The sequence below is a fragment of the Panthera leo genome, chromosome B2 (genome assembly GCF_018350215.1).
Source record: "Panthera leo isolate Ple1 chromosome B2, P.leo_Ple1_pat1.1, whole genome shotgun sequence".
NCBI lineage: Eukaryota > Metazoa > Chordata > Mammalia > Carnivora > Felidae > Panthera > Panthera leo.
The window spans coordinates 63175773-63184412 of NC_056683.1; the positions used below are offsets into that span (position 1 = coordinate 63175773).

Here is an 8640-nt window from a genome sequence, read left to right on the forward strand (position 1 = left end):
ATACAGAAAGCCATTATTTGCTTCAATTCCTAGTTTCCAATTATGTAACAGATATATGCTCAGGTGGTTCAAGTACAGTAAGTTAATATTTAAAATAACAAAATGGGGTTTTTTTGCTATGAAAAGCTTTATTGTTTCCCTTTGGTCAGGCTTGGGAGAGGGCTCCAAGGTAATTAAAAAGCTGCCTAGTGGCTGTGGGGAGAGGTTCAGGCAAAAGCCCTGACACCAAGGGGATGCCAGAGAGGTCTCTCAAATGCTGATGGGCTCCAGAGGTTCCTAATCATGTTTGAGGGTGAGCCTTTTAGAGAGATACTGGCCCAGCCCAGGCTGGGGGCCAGGCAACCTGTGGAGATGAGACAGGTGGTCGCTATTTCCTTGATGAGTTCCACCGCCTCATCCGGCAAATGGTTCTCCAGGAATTCACAAAGATGGACGTCTGTGGGGGCAGAACCAAGGGCATGCAGATCCAAAAGGTCCTGGTTCAGGTTCTTCTCCAGAACCATGGCAGTTCCTGGGCATCCAAGAATTTACCCCACCCATTTTGGGATGGCTCCTGCCCTTGCTGGAAGAGGGAGTGGCTGGTTTTGCATCCTCAAGAGACACTCAGCACCCTCCTGCTTCTCTGCCCACTCCAGGAAGAAGTGGCCCATGCCCTCCAAACCACAGGGTTGGTGTGGAAATAGAAGCCCAGAGAGAGGTAGGTGTGGGAGTCATGTTGGCATGCTGATGAGGTGGTTGATGGCAGCCTCCACCTTGGTGGAATAATTCTGATGAATACAGCCAATAATACTGTAATAATGGATGGTGGTTACACTTATCATGGTTGAGCACTGAATAATGTATAAAATTGTTATATCAATATGTTATACAACTTAAACTAATATGACATTGTATGTTAATTATACTTCAATAAAAAAGTATGTCAAAATGTATGCCAAAAAATGAAATAACAAAACATTTCACTCTTCAATTACGAGTGAAAACTAAAACATTGCACCCCATCTTAGAGGGCATTAACTAAGAAAAATCATGCTTCAAAGTTTTAATTATGAGCTAACTGCACCAGTGGTTGCCACTCAATTCCTTGGCTTTGTTAGCAGCTACATTTCGTTCCTGGTTGGTTACGTCCTAAGGTTAGGCAACTAGATCAAGAGCCTTTCCTGAAGGTACAAGGACTTCTTTCCTGCAACAGACAGAGGGCAATGAAACACAATTCTCATGACACTCAGTTTGAGTGGCTCTTTGCTTATAAAGCCTCTAGGCTTAGGGTGATGTCGTAGACACACACACACACACACACACACACACACACACACACACACGTTGTCTTTACAAAGAATGCACATTACATCCTCACTAATACATAAACAAATATCTAGGGTGACCAACTGGTCCCAATTTGCCCAGGACTTTCCCAATTTGAGCACTAAAAGTCTGGTGTCCTGGAAATCACCCACCCACCTTAGTCCCAAGCAAATTGGGATGGATGGTTACCCTAAAGACAACCAGAATCAGAATCCAGTCTGGGGCAGACTTTAAACTATCAGACTCATCCTTCAGACCAGGTGTTCTTTCCTGATACTGCTAACCAGTGCATGCCAAAGAGGGTCAGATTGATACCATAAGCCACCATGTACAAGCTACCACCATGCTTTCTTTATATATGTTATCTGGAATCCCCCCAACTATTGTGGAAGGTAGTTGTCATTGTCATAATATTATAATATAAAGAAATTGAGGCTCTGGTGAATTAAGTGCTCTGCCCAAAACCTCACTGGCAGTAAGTGGTAGAGCTGAGATTCAGGCCTAGTTCTGTCCAACTTCAAAGTCACAGCTCAGTCTATATCATTCTCTGCCTCTTGCATTCGGAAATCTAACACCAAGTTTTAAGAAGACCTACACAGAGGAGATTTTACAAGAAATAAAACAAAACAAAGTAATAAAATATCAAGAAAGAATGGAAATAATAAACAAAATGTCAGAATCTATATGAATTCAATAAAATAGAGGGCATAAATAAAACAACCAGAAGCTAATTGATGGATTACAAATTGCCCAAAGTCAAATTCATAAGATTCTTTATAACAGCCTCCCAAGTATTCAAATAAAATACTTGTTGCCTTAGGCAAAAAGAATTTTCTATTCATATGTATGAAATACTGTGTTCCTAATTATTTGTCCTCAGAGTAATAATGCCTAGTGTAAATATGATTTGTTGTCTAAATTTTTATATTTTGATTTATCCTATATGCTTACAAAGAAAAATAAGATTATGAAGCTGCTATTTAAGAACTGTCTAAAAGAGGCAAGAAATTTTGATTTATAATTTAAATCTTAACTATGCAGATTTGTTCTCAGCATATATTTAAGTTTGAGTTAAATCAGCACATATTCTTGGACGAACATAATTGCAAGGATATTCTTCAAGAAACTCATGTCTGCTACTTTTTGTTTGACAAAAAGTATACTTGTATATTCCTAATTTCTCCCTATATATCAGTCCTATTATCTGCCGTCTTACACTGGGTCTTAGGCAAAGTGCATACCAAAGGAGATTTCCTTCTAGTAGCCACATAGAAAAAACAGAGTAGATGTCCATCACTGTTAATGAGAGTGAGTCTTGACAATGTATGACAGTAATGGCAGGGCCCTCATGGGAATTTCTCTACAGAGAAGCAGAGAGGCAGCTTTTTGATGCTGACCCTTAATTGACTTTTTAAAATGTGTGCTCTTACTTCACATCACATCATCTTAAAGTTGTGCGATAACTTTAATAAAATGCTTAATACTCTTAGATGTAGTCATACAACCAGATTTACAAGCGGCAGAATCAACAACCAAGCCTAAAATTGTCAGGGTCTCAATTACATGCAAAGTCTCTAATATTGTGGTTTACCAAACACTACTGAAATCTGGAAGTTTACCAAAAGGTCTTTAGGATATCATTTCCTTCCATCTTTGGAATATCTTTTTTCAGAGAAGATCTGGTCATGGCACATTTCAGAACTTTTTATAAAAGTCTTTTTCTTTTTAAAAAAATTTTTAAACATTTATTTACTTTGAGAGAGAGAGCAAGCAGGGGAGGGGCAGAGAGAAAGGGAGAGAAAGAATCCCAAGCAGGCTCCACGCTGTCAACACAGAGCCCAACACAAGGCTTAATCTCACAAACCGTGAGATCATGACCTGAGCCGAGGTCAAGAGTCAGGCACTCCACTGACTGACCCACCCAGGTGCCCCATAAAGGTCTTTTTCTGAGGAAAACCTATATAATCTTTATGTTGGCATGGCAATGGGAGACCACCAAAATGTTATATTTTATCAAAAATACTAATTTTGGGCAGCTGTTACCAACTGGCCATGATAAAGTAAAGTGGATGTAATTTAGTCTCTATGGATTAGATATTCTCTAAGAAATGTGCATGACTCCCTGGTAGCAAAAATGACTTCCTTTGAACTTTATGTGTAAATCAAATGAACTCTGCCATGGACTGAATGTTTTTCAGCCACAAAATTTATATTTTAAAATCTTAATCTGCAGTGTGAGGGTATTAGGAGGTTGGGCCTTAGTGGTGATTAAATCCTGAAGCCACATGGGGCCCCATGGCTAGTATTAGCATCCTCATAAAAGAGGACCTTGGGAGCTCTCTTGTCTCTTCCACCATGTGAGGACACAGTGAAAAAACATTCTGTGAACTAGGAGTCCAGCCCTCACCAGACACTGAATCTGCTAACTGCTTGATCTTGGACTTCCCAGAGAAATAGATTTCTGTTGTTTATAAGCCACCCAGTCTATGGTAATTTGTTACAGCAGCCCAAACTGACTAAGACAGACTCTTGCAACACCTTAAACTCATACTGGAGGGCATGAAGAATCAGGGCTAGGAACTCTTCAACGAGCTGATGAAAAATACAGAAGAATCAAGAGTGAGTGAGAGCAAAAGTTCTTTTTATTTTAAATTATATACTGTATGACCTTAGTATAATCTAATGCTATTGCCAGATTTTTAAAAATTATTGTAACTGCTTCATCTACACTATCAGAAGAAAAAAATGGAAAAGAATAACCAGAAATAGAAGCAAATCAAATTTTATGATTCTAATATCTGTAAGCTGAAAATATTATATTGTACTTTTTATTTGGCTATTAAATATGTAGGTGTCTTCCTTCTTTGGCTAGATTTTCCTTCATTACTAATGGGGAAAAGATAACATGTAAATTTCACTATATTCCCAGAACTCCTGAAGAACAGATGAACACTCTGAATAGTGGTAAATACAAATTGATCCATAAAAACAGAAATACCTCTAAAATAATTAAATACTTCTTTGTACAAAAACTCAACTCAAAGGGTTAAAAGCTAAGCACTGTTTCTAAATACAAATTCAATGCAATCCAATACATATGTGTAATTATAAATTATGGGTCATGTTTCCTATTTACCTATGCTTTTTTCTTTTCTACAGGTCGTTATACATTAGCAAGACAAAACTGGGCACAAATGGACAAGTTAATTGCCAATGCCATTAGAATTCTCATATTTCTGTAATGTGAATGAAATTGCAAATTAAAACTATTAATTTGTAAATTTTTTAAAAGGTCACATTGTTACACAGGAGCCTGAATGTGAAGAGAACAGAAATAAATTTCAAGGTAGCTGTTGAGTGAGAAAGTTGGCTTTTATAGTTCCCATTTTGTTGAAACTTTTACATCTACCTTTTTTTTTTTTCTCCAGAAACTTAGACATTGTGTGAAGCTGTAAGGGTGTGAGATGCGGAAGGTAATGGTCTGGAAAAATTCTGGATCAAGTGTTTTGGAATTCGTACCAATGGCAAAATGAGTCAAAACCAGGTTGAAAGATTCTCAAAAGCATCTTGTACCTGCTAGTAGCAAACTGTGAGTCATGTTATTTTTTTTGATCCTCTGCAAGAGTACAAAACAGGAAATAATTTTAGAATCTAATAATATTTCTTTCCTGTTACTTAGACAGTTTTGACTTTATAATTAAAATTCTAATCTTTCTCAGTTGTCACACAAATATCTTCTCCATATCCTGAATATTAGTTGTGTCATGACAATCTCCTGGAAGGAGCTCATCGAACACAGGGTCACAGCAAGGCAAGCCATATAATATGAATTGAATAGCAGTTCACAGAAGCCAAATCTAATGAAAAGGGAAAAAACCCAAACCCAATTCAATATAGGTGTTGGTATCCATGTGAGAATAGAGACCACTGATGATCAAAATTAATCCATCTTTAAAAAATGACAAAATGATTATATAGTGCTCCTGCATAAATGTATAAACACAATAAAAAATTTTAATATAGACACTATTACTAAATTCAAAAGCCAACACATAAGAATAATTAAATTATCTCTCTCCACTCTTTACAACAAAGATATTGGAAAACAGGCAGCAAGAGATACCAGAAATCTAGTCAAAAGTTTCAATGGCTCTACTCACCCCAGTACTTCCCCTAAGTAAGAACAGCATGAGGAAGCTGAAGTCCATGTTTGTTGGTACCTAGGTGACAATATTTTCTTTTATACTACTTCAGGGTTCAACTAAGAGAGATGAAAATCATTTCTAAACCATACTAACTGTTGAGAACCCTGAAGGTCTAAAATTTTACCCTAATTACAAACTACTAAGATAGGCTACCATAGATTCATAGATGCTGACAAAGGCATAAGATTCCCGGGTCGGAGACAAAGGATAGTTTACTATTCATAGCTATACCCAGAGTATCAGCATTTGCGCTGGTTTGGCATTTGTGCTGAGCCCCAGTAACCACAGGGTGATGTGAAGAAGGCCAGGTGATACTGCACATGTAGTGTGGCATGATGCCAGAGAGCTTAGGAAATCCAAATCATTTATAATGGGAAGTAAGCCTGTCAGACCTTACCCTGGAGGGAAACCTATTTATTATACTGAAGAATAAACAAACTTGACCTTGCTCCAGATAGAGACACTATCTCAGTGGTCCAAGGCTGTTTACTATACCAACACCCTTGAAAAGGTAATCTGGAATAAAGACAGTCAGAGCCCTCTGCTCATAAGATGTACAGAAACTTAAGAACCTGTGGAGAATTACCTCTCAATGCTGACCGGCAGTGAAAATCTATACTAAGATATAGCTTGTGGTTCTTTCTTTAAAATCTCCAGTTGCAGCTTAGTACACACAGCACCTTCTTCCTCAGAAGCTCTATATGTACCACCCTAGTCCCAAGTTTTCCCATGTTTTTTCCTTTTGCTCCCCAGGGGTTTTTCCATATTGAGTCTACTCCTCTTCAGTAGAGTCTACTTACTCCTTTTACTCAGGTACATAGGCTTGCCTCTGACACACATGTTTAGTCCATGCCCTCTGCCAAGATGCCTTCACTGATAACCTACCAGTAGACCTCCTCACCTAGCTTGTACTGGGACTCTGGTACTGCCTGATAAGGAACCCTCACCCCTCAGAGAACACATCTGAGCTATGAAATTGATTATTTCTAAGGCCGGTGACTGGTGGTGACTATTCATTACAGGCAACTGGGATTAGGTTTGGCCTGCTCTAGCCATTTTTTTCCTTTAATGAGTTTTCTAGGGAAGGAGGGGATTCATCCTGTGCATATGAAATTTTAGTTAATGCGGTTTACAATAGTCTTTCATTCTGTAAACCCAATATGTTGCCATAGAAACAGATCTCCATCTGAAATGCATCCAATCAATTCTGAAATTGCCATTCAGAACACCTTCATAAATTGGAATGAATCCAACAGGTACCCAAAATGTCAGTGTGTAGGCAGTAAGTTACAGTTCTCCTTTTATTTAATTATTTTAAAAATAAGAAATGCAGGGAAGAACGCATCTTAGAAATACATAAAAACATAAAGATATTCATTCTAAGTAAGAACATCTCTTCTTGATTATTTTATTCTTGAAGCAGCACTAAACTAGAGCAACATATGCCATTCAGAAAAGGCAAGATATGTTTCAAGTGACTAAACAGAATGTGATGGTTCATTTAAACAGCATTATTCTTAGCAAAAACCCAACAAAACCCAAAAATCTGTACATTTATTTATTGAAAGAATTCAATTTTTAGAGTGTATCTTTTAATACTCTCTTGTCTCCTTGAAAATATTTTTGCCAATTTAATATGCCCAAATGGAATGTTATTGGGAGTTATGTAACCCAAGAAAAGGGAATCAAAATTTCCAAGTTTCAGGGACAAGTTCAGAAACTTTTTTCCTGGGGCGCCTGGGTGGCTCAGTCAGTTAAGCATCCAACTTCTGCTCAGATCATGATCTCATGGCTCTCAAGAGTTCAAGCCCTGCATTGGGCTCTGTGCTGACAGCTTAGAGCCTGGAGCCTGCTTCAGATTCTGTGTGTCTCCCTCTCTCTCTGCCTCTCTCTCTCTCTCTCTCTCGCTCTCTCAAAAATAAATAGAAACATTTAAGAAATTTAAAAAAGAGACTTGTCTCCCATGGAATTTATGACAAGAAAAATAAAAATTAAATTAATTAGATGACCCATCAGCAAAATTAGTCTACCCCAAATGATGATTCGTTTATGCATTGGCAATAAAATTTAAGTGTTTCCCAAATCTCTTCCTGGGGTCCACATTATTTTACTAAAATTTCACCAGGGAAATATTAGTACAGAGTCTATCAGCACTGTCCAATAGAACTTTCTGCAATGATGAAAGTACTGTAATCTTCCTATCCAATATGGTAGTCACTAGCTAGTGAGGACTTGAATATAGCTAATGTGACTAAAAAGCTGAACTTTTTTTTCAAGGTTTATTTATTTATTTTGGGAAGGGCGGGGAGGTCAGAGAGAGAGAGAGAGAGAGAGAGAGAGAGAGAATCAGCACAGAGCCCAACATGGGGCTTGATCTCACAAACCATGAGATCATGACCTAAGCTGAAATCAAGTGTCAGATGCTTAACCAACTGAGCCACCCAAAAGCTCCTAAAAAGTTGAACTTTTAAAAAATTGTTAACCAATTTAAATTTGAATTAGGACATGTGGCTAGTGGCCACCATATTGGACAACATACCTTTGTAACTTAATACTCATAGTTAATACTCAGAGTTGGAGTCAAACCGACAAGGTTCAAACTCTGGCTTCCCTACTTTTTCTCTATTACTTTTCTCTCCCCAGTCGTTGATAAGAAGATTCAATATGTTATATTACTTGTTATATAAATTTTAGCAATTATTATTATATCTCAGTTTCATAATTTACTAGCCATAAGGTCAAGTTATCTAATCTCACAGAACCTGAATAATTGCAAAATAGGGTTAATACTAGTGCTACATGGGATTGTTTGAGGATGAAATGAAATGATGCATTAAAGGGTTTAGCACATGCCTATCACATGGGAGTACTCAATACATATTAAATGCTCTGTTAAATTACTATTAAAGTAATATTTTAACATGAGAAATTTTTATAACTCGTGGGAAGTACTGGAGAAAACAGGGAGAGGTTATAACAAGCCAATTAATTAATAATTGGGTAAGCCAGTAATATTGAGCCAGCAAAATTTGTTCACCAGCAAAATTTAAGACTATAAACCCAGGGATTCCACAAAGATTCAAAAACCACATGAGATTCATCTTAACACAGTCTGCCAACTTTTCCTTTT

General features: G+C 37.5%; 1 pseudogene; it reads right to left on the reverse strand.

Annotated features, from left to right (window-relative positions):
* Nucleotides 1-276: 276 nt before the first annotated feature.
* On the reverse strand, nucleotides 277-821 carry LOC122220701 (annotated as a pseudogene).
* Between the last annotated feature and the right edge of the window lie 7819 nt (nucleotides 822-8640).